The 15,556-nt window shown below is 41.6% G+C and overlaps 1 protein-coding gene across 1 annotated transcript in view; it reads right to left on the bottom strand.

Annotated features, from left to right (window-relative positions):
• The window catches only part of ACKR2 (atypical chemokine receptor 2), a 58,509-nt gene extending 47,511 nt beyond the window's left edge, over positions 1-10,998 (bottom strand). The window contains exons 1-2 of the mRNA XM_077992259.1: positions 10,930-10,998; positions 1,006-1,086 (exon numbers count right to left, since the gene is read on the bottom strand). The gene's annotated coding sequence lies outside the window, so the exon portion shown is untranslated. The remainder of the gene's footprint in view (positions 1-1,005; positions 1,087-10,929) is intronic.
• Between the last annotated feature and the right edge of the window lie 4,558 nt (positions 10,999-15,556).

The following is a 15,556-nucleotide window of genomic DNA, read 5'->3' as shown; positions in this document are numbered from 1 at the left end:
AAAATCTCTTCTGGCCCTCAGAAAGCAGAGTGACAGAAGGACATTGGTGGCTAGCATTTGACTATTGATTCACTTGGGTTGGGGAGATTATATTTGTTTGTTTGTTTGTTTGTTTGTTTGTTTTGAGACGAAGTCTTGCTCTGTCGCCCAGGTTGGAGTGCAGCAGCATGATCTCTGCTCACTGCAAGCTCCGCCTCCTGGTTTCATGCCATTCTCCTGCCTCAGCCTCCCAAGTTGCTGGGACTACAAGTGCCCGCCACCACACCTGGCTAATTTTTTGTATTTTTAGTAGAGACGGGGTTTCACCATGTTAGCCAGGATGGTCTCAATCTCCTGACCTCGTGATCCACCCACCTCAGCCTCCCAAAGCAGACTACGTTTCTTTTCTAGTTTTCCCTGAAACAGGGTAGGCAGGTTCCTGTCCCTGAGCAAAAACATCAACATATGGAGAGTCACTCAGGAAACCAATTTGGGTGAAGTATCTGTTTGCATAACCCATTTTTCTCCCAGAGCTATAAAAGTAATTGTTCATCCATCTCTGGCAAAGGAGACCATTATCCTGTTCTTACTGTGATTTGGATCTAATTTAGATGTCAACTACATTTATGAGTACTCAATTTATTATGCAATCAAGATAAACAGATGGTGTCTCATAATCAGTATGAGGGCAGAATGACTTGGAGTGCTTGGAGATGAGCCAATAAAAACCTGTTTGCAGTGCCATTGAGTTTGGCAGTGCCTCCCAGAAAAGGTACCTCATTCTCACAGAATTAGCAGACCATAAAAACAGCCCTAAATCTTTGGGAGAGACAAAGTGAGGGAAATCAGAGAGGCAATCAATATTTAAGGAAGTGCAGGACAAGAACGGGGGGCTCTGAAAGGAAGACTGTGTAAATGGTGGGTGACCAGGAGGGCTAAAAAGCCATAAGGGCCTGCAGCCCCTGCCTAGCTACTGCAGCCCCATAGCTGAAAATGCAGCCAGCATCACTGAACTCAACTGCTTACCTCAACTTTGCAGGGAGGCAGCCTTGAGTCATTCAATCAATACTGACTGGAGGGCTCCTGTGTGCAGGTCACCAACAGGCCCTGTTGGCAATACAAAGAAGGATGCAATAGAGGTTCTGCTGCCAGGGGGCTTGTAACCCAATGTACATGCATAATCATGGAACTCAGTATCATACCATGTGCTGGGAAACAGTGAGGGAGCCCAGCTCTTTTCTACTAGAAAGAGCTGTTTGCCTGTGGTAAACAGAAAGCCCTTAGTTCCAGTGATCAATGCTGTTTTGTGTAATCTAGTCCCATACTTATACAAATACAGATTATAAAAATAAATCAATCTTTTTAGTTACATAGAATTACATAAAATTATGAGTTTCTAACTTTAAAAATCAGGATATAACCCACATAAAACTGAATATTGAAAAGACCAAAGTCTTCCTACTCATTCTCTACTAAAACACATATTTAATAATAAAATATATGCAAGATAAAGTTATATAGACTTTTAAGCCGAGATAGTTGTATTGTTAGTCTCAAAATCAAAAGTCTTCAGAACAAGTAAAAGAGGCAGGAGAGCTTCAGCTTAGTCAGGAAAATTCTGTGCCCACCATCCCACCTGCCCCCCATTTCCCCCACCAACACCTCATCAAATAACTAACAGAAAGAACAAAAAGAGATTTGAGGAGCTGCAAAAAATCCAAGATCCATTTTTTAGTGACAACCTCACAGCATTTTCTTTGAAAATGTTGTCAGTAAAAACAATCTATGGGCCGGTTATGGCGGCTCACGCCTATAATCTCAACACTTTGGGAGGCCAACGTGGGCAGATCACCTGAGGAGTTTGAGACCAGTCTGATCAACATGTTGAAACCTCGTCTCTACTAAAAATACAAAAATTAGCTGGGTGTGGTGGCACTTGCCTGTAATCCCAGCTACCCTGGAGTCAGAGACAGGAGAATTGCTTGAACCCGAGACATGGAGGTTGCAGTGAGCCAAGATTGTGCCACTGCACTCCAGTCTGGGCGACAGAGCGAGATTCCATCTCAAAAAAATTATGCCAATGTCTTTCCTTATTTGATCTGTTTAAGCGCTTTCCTGTGTAAATGATCCTCTTAACATTACTGCTTGTAGGAAGCAGCCAATTCTGGGCCAGTTTGCTCAGAACACGTCACAACGAAAATGAAAATTCAGTCCCATGTCTGCTGTAGATCTTTCCCTAGATCTTCATAGGGCTGACCCCTGGTCATTCAGTTCTCTGCTCCGATGTCACTGGCTGGATGTGAAGAAAGGAGGGAGTGGCATCAGGGATTGACCCAGGTTTCATGTTTGGTGAATGGGATGGAGAGTTGTTCCATCAAACACGTCAGGGAATTTAGGAGAAAGTGCAGCCTTGTGTGGAGAGAGACGTAGAGAGCAGAGGAGAGGGGAGGAGAGAGATGATTAACTCGGCTCACTTATGGACATGTGGAGTCTGTGAAATACCAAAGTGAAGATGTCCAACACACAGTTGAACAGATAGCTCTGGAACACAGGCAAGAAGTGTGGCAGACAGAGGAGAGACGAGAACATCAGCATACAGATGAGAATAAAAAACCATAAAGTACATGAGATTACTCTAAGAGAAGGGCAGAGAGTAAGAAGGAAAGAGAGCACAGAACCCTAGAGCACACCAATATTTAAGGGACAGAGGAAATAAATTCAGCAACAATAACTAAGAAAGAATGACCAGACTGGAAGGAGAATGAGAAGAAGGGTGTCAATGGAAGATTCATAACATCAAATATGATAGAAGAGTCAAGTAAGATATGGGCTTGAGGAAACTGAGGCTGAACAAGAATAAATGAGAGAATTGATTTGGAGAAGGGGTCAGGAAACTTGAAGGTCTAAAGAAGAAAAATGACTTACTTGAGGTTGCATTGCTGGTTAATGCTTAAGAAGATAGCAGCAAGAGGAAGGGGCCTGGTTTGGTGAGAGGAACTAACATGGACTGAGGCTCTATTACATCCCAAGCACGCTTCTTGGTGTCTTAGGTATGGTCATTTAGATCACACAATGCTATCCTATAAGGCATATACTTACTAGTATCCCCATTGTGTTAATGAAAAATGTGAGGCTAAATAATGTGTTCAAGGTCATAATGTCCATAAGCATTTAAACTGTCATTCAAAGCCATGTCTTTTGACTTCATGCATGGTAGCAATCTAGGGGCCCAAAGCCAGTGCCTTTTCCACTCTACCAAATTACTTTTTCATTAGTACTTGTTAAGTGTCCTGCTGTCCCCAACAACAATAAAAAATACTGAGTGCTAGACAGGCATGGTGGCTCACACCTGTAATCCCAGCACTTTGGGAGGCTGAGGTGGGCAGATCACCTGAGGTCAGGAGTTTGAGATCAGCCTGGGCAACATGGTGAAACCCTGTCTCTACTAAAAATAGAAAAAATTTTAGCCAGGTATAGTGGCAAACACCTGTAATTCCAGCTACTCAGGAGGCTGAGGCATGAAAATCGCTTGAACCCAGGAGGCAGAGGTTTCAGTGAGCCAAGATTGCACACTGTACTCCAGCCTGGGTGACAAAGTAAGACTCTGCCTTTAAAAAATAAAATAAAATGAACTGAGTGCCTCAGTTCATTGACCTTTTCCACAGAGTTTCCTCAGTGGAAAAGTCAATTCAAGACTAAAATATTTAAAGTATAATATTTTTGTTCACAAAAAAAAAAAAAAATCACTACATAAACACACAAATCCTGCTGCCACTTTGGTTGCTAATGGGAACCAGGTGATGAAACCAGCAATATAAAAGTTAAGACACTATGTAAACTAAAGAGATCGAAGGTGGCTTCTAGCTCCTAGCTTCTTCTTTGCTGAAATATACCATATTGATGGTGAGCATCTTGTATTTATGATTTTTATGGAAACCCTCAGTAACCAAAAGACATTTTAAAATGCAAAGTACACACACACACACATACACACACATGAAACTATCAATTGTGTTTATAGATTAGCTAAGTAGTATCTACAGGAACACATAAAAAAAACCCCACAGAATATCATAACAATTAATACATATAACACTTACTATATGCCAGAAAATGTTGGGGTTTTACATATCATTTAACACTCCCCAGAGCCCCACTATTATTATTATTGTACAAATGAAGAAACCTATTATTGTACAAATGAAGAAACAGAGGCACAAGATGATTAATTAACTTGCTCAGTGTCACATAACTAGTAAACAGTAAAGCAAACCCCAGAGCCTGTGGAGCCTGACTCATACCAAATTAAAAGTGGCTGTAACTTTTCTCCCTCTGGAGAGTTTTGAGCTTTCATTATAGAACTGTTCTTCCTAAAGGGCCGAGGAATGAACTAGGTACCTACCTTGAGAATTAATGTTCTGGAATGCATAAAGTGTGAGAAAGAAAAATTGTCACCTTAGCAGAACATGGTCAGATATGATGCCAGCTGATCCTTCTGGAAAAATATTAGTGTTTCTTATAAAACACCTGAAATATTTGAATGAGCAGACCAAGGAAGAGTCCGGTTACTTTTTGCCAAGAGAAAATTTTTTGTTTACTTAAAAGCTCCTACCTTTTAGGCAAGTTTTAAATAAAACTTTGAAACACGTAATTAATGTGTCCAGGAAGTTTATTTTTGTTTAAAATGAACAGCTTAAGTACTATTCCATGACTCTGCAGTGTAAAGGGTACTAAATTGGAACACATTATGAGTAGCCTGTTAAGGCAATTTTCTGACATGGAATCTTGTGATGGCCTGGCCCCTAGCCAATTCTCCCTGGGGACTGGTCTTTAAAGAATATTGCTACCTCAAAGTGACAGTCCTTGTCAAGGAGTAGAGAGATAACACTACTGCATGTAACTACCTCTACCTTCTTAAGACCAAGGGGAAAATGGTCTCAATACACAGAATGTAATGGGTTATTACTGAATAGTTTTTAATTTTCTGGCTAAGGCTGACACTCCCTTTCTAATCCATTCTATTTCACTCCCAAGAACCTCAACTGCACTCCGCTCTTGTCAGCATCCTGCTCCAAAGTCTTCAGGGGGCACCTAACAGAACATTGTTCAGGTTCTTTAATTAACATGGAAGGCCCTCCCCACAGTGACTCACTTTTCATTATTCTCTTTGACTCTGCTCTAGTCACAAATGTTTGCCTTTTCACACTTGCTGTCCTCTGTGACACAGCTACAATCCCAGAGTCTGCCTCTATTCTTCTGCCCTCTGTTTGCTGTTTCTGAAATATCCTCCCAATTTATTTACATTCTAGTCATCCTTCAAGGTCCACTTAAGCCCCAGTCCCAAGAAGCCTTTGAAACTGCTCCACTTACTTTGGTATCTACCTGAAATTTCATTCCAAGTACTTATAAACTGTCTTTGTTATTTATATATACTTGTTCCTTCTGCCTTAAATTTAAATATTTATATTTAAATATAAATAAAGTATATTTATATATACTTATAATAGATTATAAATTATTTCAGGGCAGGGACTGAGTCTTTAACTTCAGAATCTAGTACAGGCACTTCGCACAAAGTGTATATTCAATAACTGCTGATGGTGACTCCCAAACCTGGTATAAAAACACTGGTAATCATTATCAATTTTCTCAAAAGCTTTAACCTTTGTTTTAAACAAAGTTTGACAAAGATCACACAGTACTTTTTAAAAAGGATGTCAAGAACAAGGTAATGCAGCTTTTAGTTGGGCCTCAGCATAAACAGACATCTGAATTTACAAGCCTGTTTCTCCTATGGAAGATACGATCATGTGTAGACAGCTACTTGCAGCATGAAAAGTCACAGAGGCTCTCTGAAGAGGGGAAAATAGCAAAGCTGGCAGCTACTTTTTGTGCTGCCTTTCTTTCTGTAAATTACAGGTGGGTTGGTTTAATACCTGAAAACCCAAATAATGTATTGAGTCTTCTGCATCAATTATACTTCAAAATGACACACAGTACGAAGAATGGAATAATATATGTTGCATATTTGTTACCAATTATGATGTCTGTATTATGAAAGATGTAAGTGTGTCACTATCATTTTCTTGTAACGCAACATGGTATAAAGTGTAGCAGAATAATCTTCACAAAAAATCGACCGAATCGTCTAATTATGTTTCAGATATTTATCACCATCATTCACCAAGATTTTAGTTTCTGCATACTAATCAGAAAGAGAGAATTTCTCCCACAAATAGGCAACAAAACTCAAATACCTTGGCATAAACATATGTTGTCTCTCATTATTACATTAAGCTTGGGTGAAGTGTGAACGTCTTAGAATTTACAAGGAGAATTTAAGTTTCCCAGAATGAGACTGGGGTCATTAATGATATTGCGAAAACTTAAAAACAGCTCACTATGGAACAAATTCCATCTATTCCTCAACAGAGCTTGAAAAACAAAATACAATTTCCTAATAAATATGGCAGTTTTCAGTCTTTATGCTGTGAAACAGTGAAGTATGTACCTGGTGCAGAAAATAATAAAGGCATATTGTACCAAATTATAAATTCTTGAATTTTTATGATACGGTTTGGGTCTGTGTCCCACCCAAATCTCAAGTCAAATTGTCATTCTCAGTGTTGGAGGAGGGGCCTGGTGGCAGGTGATTAGATCATAGGGGTGGACTTCCTCTTTGCTGTTCTCTTATAGTGAGTTCTCACAAGACCTGGTTGTTTTTTTTTTTTTTTTTTTTTTTTTTGAGACGGAGTCTCACGCTGTTGCCCAGGCTGGAGTGCAGTGGCGCAATCTCGGCTCACTGCAAGCTCCGCCTCCTGGGTTTAGGCCATTCTCCTGCCTCAGCCTCCTGAGTAGCTAGGACTACAGGCGCCCGCCACCGCGCCCGGCTAATTTTTTGTATTTTTAGTAGAGACGGGGTTTCACTGTGGTCTCGATCTCCTGACCTTGTGATCCGCCCGCCTCGGCCTCCCAAAGTGCTGGGATTACAGGCTTGAGCCACCGCGCCCGGCCAAGACCTGGTTGTTTAAAAGTGTGTAGCACTTCCTCCTTCACTTGCTTTCTCCTGATCCCAGCATATAAGACAGGTTTGCTTCCCCTTCATCTTCCACCATGATTGTTAAGTTTCCCGAGGCCTTCCTAGCCATGCTTCCTATACAACTTGCAGAACTGTGAGTCAATTAAACCTCTTTTCTTGATAAATTACCCAGTCTCAGGTAGTTCTTTCCAGCATTGCGAGAACAGGCTAATACATATGTTTTTAGAATAGATGATGTGGGGCAAACTAAACCAAGATTTTAAGTTAATATTAGATACTGTAACATACTTAATTAAAAACAGATCAAAATCAAACCTAAAACAAGGCCATACTATAGCTCTTGGACTAATTCTTATTTGTAAATTATCTTGCTTTCATTATTCATATTTTGTCCCAAAGGCCCTAATGCTAAATAAAATAAAATAAATTATGGAGCTTTATTTTAATAAAATTCAATAACATTAATAGCATTGTTCATATTACATAACTGTCTAAATAAGTCACTTTACCACATATATGATTAGAACCAAAAGAAGGCCGGGCATAGTGGCTTATGCCTGTAATCCCAGCACTTTGGGAGGCCGAGGCGGGTGGATCACTTGAGGTCACAAGTTTGAGAACAGCTTGGCCAAAAAGGTGAAACCCCATCTCTACTAAAAATACAAAAAAATTAGCTGGATGTTGTGGCACATGCCTGTAGTCCCAGCTACTCAGGAGGCTGAGGCAAGAGGATCACTTGAGCCTGGGAAGCAGAGGTTGAAGTCAGCTGAGATTACGCCACTGCACTCTAGCCTGAGCAACAGAGTCAGACTCCATCTCAAAAAAAAAAAAAAGCTGAAAATTGCCCAACCACTTTTACTAAAGGTTTTCAGTTTTAAGCTGCATGGAATACTAAGAGGTCTGATTCCATGACCTGGAGAGGTAACCAAGCAAACAGAGCACTGGGCTACTTCTCAGGAAGGCACAGTTATTCAGATTCTGCCTGTAAGTGTGTCATCTAAAACATCCATTTACATTCTCAAAAACTGTATTTTCATTAAAAGAAAGGAAATGGACTACATGAGCTTTAAGGCCCCTTTAGTATCTAACACTGAGACTCAATCTTTAGAAAAAAATTTAGAATGCATTGTTTTAAACCTTTCCTAAACATTTATACTTTGTCTCTCTCATAAAGCAACATTAGAAGGTATGACTATCTAGGAAATAAATTGTATCCAACCCATTAGTTTCAATAAGGGCTTGGCACAACAAATACAGTCCCACTACAATACTCTTAGCCAAACAAGGGCCATTATGCAATATACAACCCTGAGGGAAAGAAAATTGAAGGGGGCCAGCCCCTCCACACCTGCGGCTATTTCTCGTCAGGAGGAACAAGAGACTAAGAAAAGAAACAAGACACAGAGACAAAGTATAGAGAAAGAACAGTGGGCCCAGGGGACTGGCGCTCAGCATACAGAGGACCTGCACCGGCCCGGTCTCTGAGTTCCCTCAGTATTTATTGATTACTATTTTCACTATCTTGGCAAGGGGAATGCGGCAGGAGAACAGGGTGATAATGGGGAGGTCAGCAGGAAAACATGTGAGCAAAGGAACCCGTGTCACAAATAAGTTCAAGGGAAGGTACTGTGCCCGGATGTGCATGTCGGCCAGATTTATGCTTCTCTCTACCCAAACATCTCAGTGTAGCAAAGAGTAACAGAGCAGCATTGCCACCACATACCTCGCCTCCAGCCACTGGGTGATTTTCTCCTATCTCAGAATAGAACGAATGTACGATCGGGTTTTACACTGAGACATTCCGTTCCCAGGGACATGCAGGAGATGGAGGCCTTCCTCTTTTACTAATCCTACTCAGCACAGACCCTTTACGGGTGTTGGGCTGGGGGGACGGTCGGGTCTTTCCCTTACCATGGGGTCATATCTCAGGCTGTCTCAGTGGGGGAAACCTTGAACAATACCCAGGCTTTCTTGGGCAGAAGTTCCTGTGGCTTTCCACAGTGCATTGTGTCCCTGGTTAATCGAGAATGGAGAATGCCGATGACTTTTACCAAGCATACTGCCTGTGAATATATTGTTAACAAAGCACATCCTGCACAGCCCTAGATCCCTTAAACCTTGATTCCATACAGCACATGTTTCTGTGAGCACAGGGTTGGGGCTAAAGTTACAGATTAACAGCAGCATCTCAAGGCAAAACAATTTTTCTTAGTACAGATCAAAATGGAGTTTCTTATGTCTTCCTTTTCTACATAGACACAGTAACAGTCTGATCTTTCTTTTCCCTACAGAAAATGTATGTGCCTTGTTTCAAAATAATGAGGAAATGAGAGCCTGGCCTGATGGCTCACACCTGTAATCCCGGCACTTTGCTAGGCTGAGGTGGGCAGATCACTTGAGGTCAGGAGTTCAAGACCAGTCTGGCCAACATGGTGAAACCTCATCTCTACTAAAGATACAGAAATTAGCTGGATGAGGTGGCAGATGCCTGTAATCCTGGCTATTCACATGAGAATCGCTTGAGCCTGGGAGGTGGAGGCTGCAGTGAGCCAAGGTTGCACCACTGCATTCCAGTCTGGGCAACAGAGCGAGACTCTGTCTCCAAAAAAAAAAAAAAAAGAAGTCGGTGTTAGGAATAATGCTTACAATTTTAAGGAAATTGAACACTCGAACAAAGGATTTTTAATGAAGTAATTTTACTTTTGCACAGAGAGGTGTCTCTTTGGCCAGTTGCCATGAGAGCACACTTGAACAAAGGGGCACGAGGGCCTTTATTTTTGATGTTAAGTCTTGCCTTCGTATTCTTTTTTTATTGGCCAGGGTCGGGTCGTATAATTTAAACTAATTTTGGTTGGCTAGACATTTGATTTTTTTTAGATAGGGTGGGCATGTAAAAGAAAAAGTAGAGGGAAAGGGGAAGGGGTGTTTGTAATGAGCTAGAAAGTTAGTCTTTTTTTTAAATAAGGAAAGGAATGTAAGTTGTATTGATAACACTTGGTATTGTGGCGTGCCTGGGCATTTAACAAAGGCAAGGGGGAAAAAAGGAGAAAAAGGAGAAAAATGGGGGGAGGGGTACTATGAATTAAAGAATAAAAGATTGATCAGATTATTTGAAGAGACACCTTATCATATCCCACATTGGTTTATCAATACACCCAGTCTTTTTAAACAAGTTCAACAAAACGTTAATTTGTTTGAAATGGTGAGTTGATTCCTAACTCATCATTCCAATCGCATTACCAATAGACTGAAAGATATTCTGCAACTAATTCCAATAAAATGTTATTTTTTAAATGATGGATCAGTTTAGAATTCAGGAAATATCTATGTCAATACTGTTTTCTAATTTCCTATTACTTATTCTTTCCTGCTGTTGGGGCTCAGAAAATGATACCCCAAAGTGAAGGCCTCAGAAGCAGCCTCAGAAGTAAAGTTTCTACCCAACCTGTCTTACCCTCCTGTCTATCTCTCAGCCCCTCATTCTCTCCTGAAGCAAGTCATAGAAAATAGAATTCCTCTTCCCCAAGGCTGATTACAGAAACCAGAACTTCTAAGCTTCCCCAACTTTTTTTTTTTTGAGACAGAGTCCAGCTTTGTCGCCCAGGCTGGAGTGTAGCGGTGCGATCTTGGCTCACTGCAACCTCCACCTCCCAGGTTCACGCGATTCTCCTGCCTCAGCCTCCTGAGTAGCTGAGATTACAGTTGCACGCCACCATGCCTGGCTAATTTTTGTATTTTTAGTACAGACAAGAGTTTCACCATGTTGGTCAGGCTGGTCTCGAACTCCTGACCTCGTGAACCACCCGCCTCAGCCTCCCAAAGTGCAGGGATTACAGGTGTGAGCCACTGCGCCTGACCGCTTCCCCAACTTTTTGTCTAAGAATTGGCCGTAAAGAAATTCTCTCACCTACCTTGTTCAATAGTAGCTCATAAGACCTCCATTCCAGAAAGGATCCTGTACTGTATCGTGAAAAGAAAAATGCTACAATAGAAAGAAAGTTCAAGAATCTGAACAGACAGGTCTTGCTAGGTTTTCTATTACCATTAGGTCATATCCTTTGCTGTCCAATCACATTTCTACACGACTGTCCCTGTTTCATCAAACCTAAGCATATAATCAGATAAGCATCACCTGTTTCTTTGGGTCTTCACTCTGAAGGTTCCTGCATCACGTAAAACCTTGATCAATGGGAGGCCGAGGAAGGCAGATCATGAAGTCAGGAGATCAAGACCATCCTGGCCAACATGGTGAAATCCCGTCTCTACTAAAATACAAAAAATTAGCCAGGCATGGTAGCACACGCCTGTAGTCCCAGGTACTTGGGAGGCTGAGGCAGGAGAATCGCTTGAACCCAGAAGGCGGAGGGGGTTGCAGTAAGCCAAGATCACGCCACTCCACTCCAGCCTGGCAACAGAGCAAGACTCTGTCTCAAGAACAAACAAACAAACAAACAAACAAACAAAACAAACCTTGATCAAATACAGTACATTTATAATGTTTTTCTCTTGTTTTTGTTTTGTTTTTGTCTTTTCTTTTTTGAGACAGGGTCTCACTCTGTGGCCCAGGCTGAGTGCAGTGGCGCAATCTTGGCTCACTGCAGCCTTGACCTCCCAGGCTCAAGTGATCTGCCCACCTCAGCCTCCCAAGTAGCTGGGACTACAGAGGCACACCATCGCATCCAGCTAATTTTGTATTTTCTGTAGAGACAGGGTTTTGCCACATTGCCCAGGCTAGTAATTTTCTCTTGTTAACCAGTTTTTTATTACAGGAGTGTTGGCTCCAACGCTTATGATGGGAAAGAAAGGGATCATCCCTTTCCACCCCTATACCGCCTCTGTTTATATTTTCTCCCTTAAACTGACAGGGCTGGCACACTTTTGTCAAAAGACGAGCCTTTTTTCTCCTAAATTCAACCGTCATTTCAAACTGGGTCAGACTAATGACAATTCTGCCAAGTAGTGTTTAACAGTAGCCTTAATAAAGAGATTTTGGGGGACAAATGTGCATCTTCCATGCAGTTGTAGCCATAGAGTGCATATCTAACTTTCCTTCAATTATCTATGTGGATCTATCATCCTATAATTTGTCTAAATTCTTATTTTTTTAATACTATGAATAAAGAGTCCAGCTTATATATAAAAATGTATTTCCTTTCTATGTCTTAAAAAGCACTTGCTGTTAAGTGATACTAAGGGAGGACACCACCTCTAATATTGTCTTATGCCCAATTTCTGCCTCCAAAGAAGTAAAAACTAAAAGGCAGAAATGAAATCCACAGGCAGACAGCCCAGCGCCATGCCCTCAGCCTAGTAGTTAAAGATCGACTCCTGACCTAACCAGTTATGTTATCTATAAATTCCACACATTGTATGGAAAAGCACTGTGAAAATCCCTGTCCTGTTCTGTTCCGAGCTGATTACCAGTGCATGCAGCCTCCAGTCACATACTCCCTGCTTGCTCAATCAATCACGACCCTCTCATGCAGACCCCCTTAGCGTTGTGAGCCCTTAAAAGGGACAGGAATCGCTCACTCGGGGAGCTTGGCTCTTGAGACAGGAGTCTTGCTGATGCTCCCGGCCAAATAAACCCCTTCCTTCTTTAACTCAGTGTCTGAGGAGTTTTGTCTGCTGCTTGTCCTACTACAACACTATATTCTTAAAATATAGTGGAATCAAAATTCCTAGTTTATAGTCCTCTACCTCTGTTACTTACTAGTTATTTGACCTTTATACCAATCATCATGTCAGAGATGTTTGAACCAGATCAACTCCATCTTGAATAGGGGCTAGGTAAGATAACGCTGAGACCTACTGGACTGCATTCCCAGAGAGTTACGCATTCTAAGTCACAGGATGAGATAGAAGGTTAGGCATTCTAAGTCACAGGATGAGATGGGAGATTGGCACAAGATACAGGTCATAGAGACCTTGCTGATAAAACAGGTTGCAGTAAAGAAGCTGGCTAAAACCCACCAAAACCAAGATGGCTACGAGAATGACCTCTGGTCATCCTCACTGCTACACTCCCACCAGCACCATGACATTTTACAGATGCCATGGCAACATCAGGAAGTTACCCTATATGGTCTAAAAAGGAGAGGCATGAATAATCCACCCTTTGTTTAGCATACAATCAAGAAATCACCATAAAAATAGGCAACCAGCAGCCCTTGGGGCTACTCTGCCTATAGAGTAGACATTCTTTTATTCCTCTACTTTGCTAATAAGCTTGCCTTCACCGTACTCTATGGATTCGTCTACAATTCTTTCTTGCAGGAGATCCAAGAACCCTCTTTCGGGGTCTGGATTGGGAGCCCTCAGTAGTAATTGGTTTAAAAGGTTCTTATCCTTTCAGCTTCGAGGGCAAGGTCTGACTCTTTTTGCACAGTACACAGCAAGGAATTTTTAAAGCAATAGCTAACATTTTTCACGCCAAGCATGGGCCTAACATGCTACATATATTTCCTCTTTAACCATCATTAGTGTTACTCCCCATTTTACAAGTGAAAAAAGTAACATTTTGAGAAATCAAGCACAAGGTCATGTCTAGTATGTTGCCAAATAGTTGCTCTCCGCTGATGGGGCGGTAAATCTTATTCTCTGGAAATCAACAAGTTAGCTGACATTATTTTGAGGCATATACATTCCCTTCAGGAATGAATATGCTTTGGTCACTGCTGCTATTAGCCTTTGTGTTTACAGAATCAAGAGACTAACGACTTCTCGTTGACCTTCATATCGAAGGCAGTGGGGTTCATCCTAAACGAGTTCCTGACTATCCCTACTTATCTTTTAAACCCTCCAGTTCTTGAAGCATTTACATCTTTCTTCATTTACCATTATTGAATTTCTATTGAGCACACAGGCAGCATTCAAGGACATACCAAGATCATCCAGACAAAATATGTGCCTTCAAGGAGCTGAAAGCTACCATATAATCGAAGTATGAGGTTCTTTTTTTTTTTTTTTTTGAGATGGAGTCTCGCTCTGTCGCCCAGGCTAGAGTACAGTGGCCGGATCTCAACTCACTGCAAGCTCTGCCTCCCGGGTTTACGCAATTCTCCTGCCTCAGCCTCCCAAGTAGCTGGGACTACAGGCGCCCACCACCTCGCCTGGCTAGTTTTTTATATATTTTTTTAATAGAGACGGGGTTTCACCGGGTTAGCCAGGATAGTCTCGATCTCCTGACCTCATGATCTGCCCGTCTCGGCCTCCCAAAGTGCTGGGATTACAGGCTTGAGCCACCGCGCCCGGCCCCAGAAGTATGAAGTTCTTAATCATCCATAGCATGAAATGTTTCTTACATGTATCTTAATTATAAGACGAACGATTTTCAAAATCCTGAGCCCATGACATTTAGTTCCTATCTGTAAGACAGAGCACTTGGTAGTCTGCCTTGTTTTGTGGTTATATCAAGAGACTCTAATTTAGTCCCAGATTTCCCCACGGTGCAGTTGTAAATACTTTGTGTCTGAGGACTAAGCTCTGATTTTTTTATCTTACCCAAATTCCTATCTAAAGGGTCTGGGGAGTCATGCCCTACAAGTCATAAATTTTCATCAAATGGGTTTTATTTAACTCTATATATCGTGACTTACTTTCCAACTTGACTCTGGCATAACATTATGAGACAAGGAAGAAAATAAAAATATTTTACCCCAAAACATGTTTCTTTGCCATATCTTGAAATGGCCACGCAAATCTGTCCTTTGTGAGGGAAAATTCGCATCTGTAAAGAATCTCCATTAACATAGCTAGATCTTTTCTTCCAGGCCTCCCCAGTCCTAAAGAGATTAAAAGTCTAGCACCTTTCAAAGATCTGAATATGAAACATTTGTCATCTATTGTCTCTAAAGGCAGCCTATATCTGTCTAAAGGCAGCCTGTCTCTAAAAGCAGTCTCTATAAGACTTAAAAACAACCTTGGTCTCCACAATCTTTTATCTTAACCTGAACATTTCCTTTCTATTGATCCCAGGTCTTTAGACAAACTCAACCAATTATCAACCAGAAAATGTTTACATTTACCTATAGCCTGGAAGCCCGCTCCCCTCTCGCCTTTGAGTTGTCCCCCGTTTCTGGGCCAAACCAACGTGTTTCTTAAATGTATTTGATGTCTCATGCCTCTCTAAAATGTATAAAATCAAGTGTGCCTGGACCACCTTGGGCACATGTTCTCAGGACCTCCTGAGGGCTGTGTCAGGGGCCATGGTCACTCATATTTGGTTCAGAATAAATCTCTTCAAATATCTAAGAGTTCGACTTTTTTCGCTGACCCACAATTCGCCGGATTGTCACTCATTATTTACTTGACAAACACATTAGAAGCCCTGTCCCCGGAAGCTCGCTATCACGCGGGGCTTCTGACACCTCCTTCCTGAGAGAAAGGTGGCCTGGCCTGGGTGAGGTCGTAGTTCCCGGGACCCCATGCTTGCAAGTACTGGCTGCCTCCTATTATAGTGTAAGCTCCAGGAAAGATCCCACGTGGATCTGACAGCACACGGTCCTGACCGACAACCGCCTGGGAGTGGAATGGATA

This window comes from Macaca mulatta, chromosome 2 (genome assembly GCF_049350105.2).
Source record: "Macaca mulatta isolate MMU2019108-1 chromosome 2, T2T-MMU8v2.0, whole genome shotgun sequence".
NCBI classification, from domain to species: domain Eukaryota; kingdom Metazoa; phylum Chordata; class Mammalia; order Primates; family Cercopithecidae; genus Macaca; species Macaca mulatta.
This window is presented reverse-complemented; position numbering and strand designations above follow the sequence as displayed.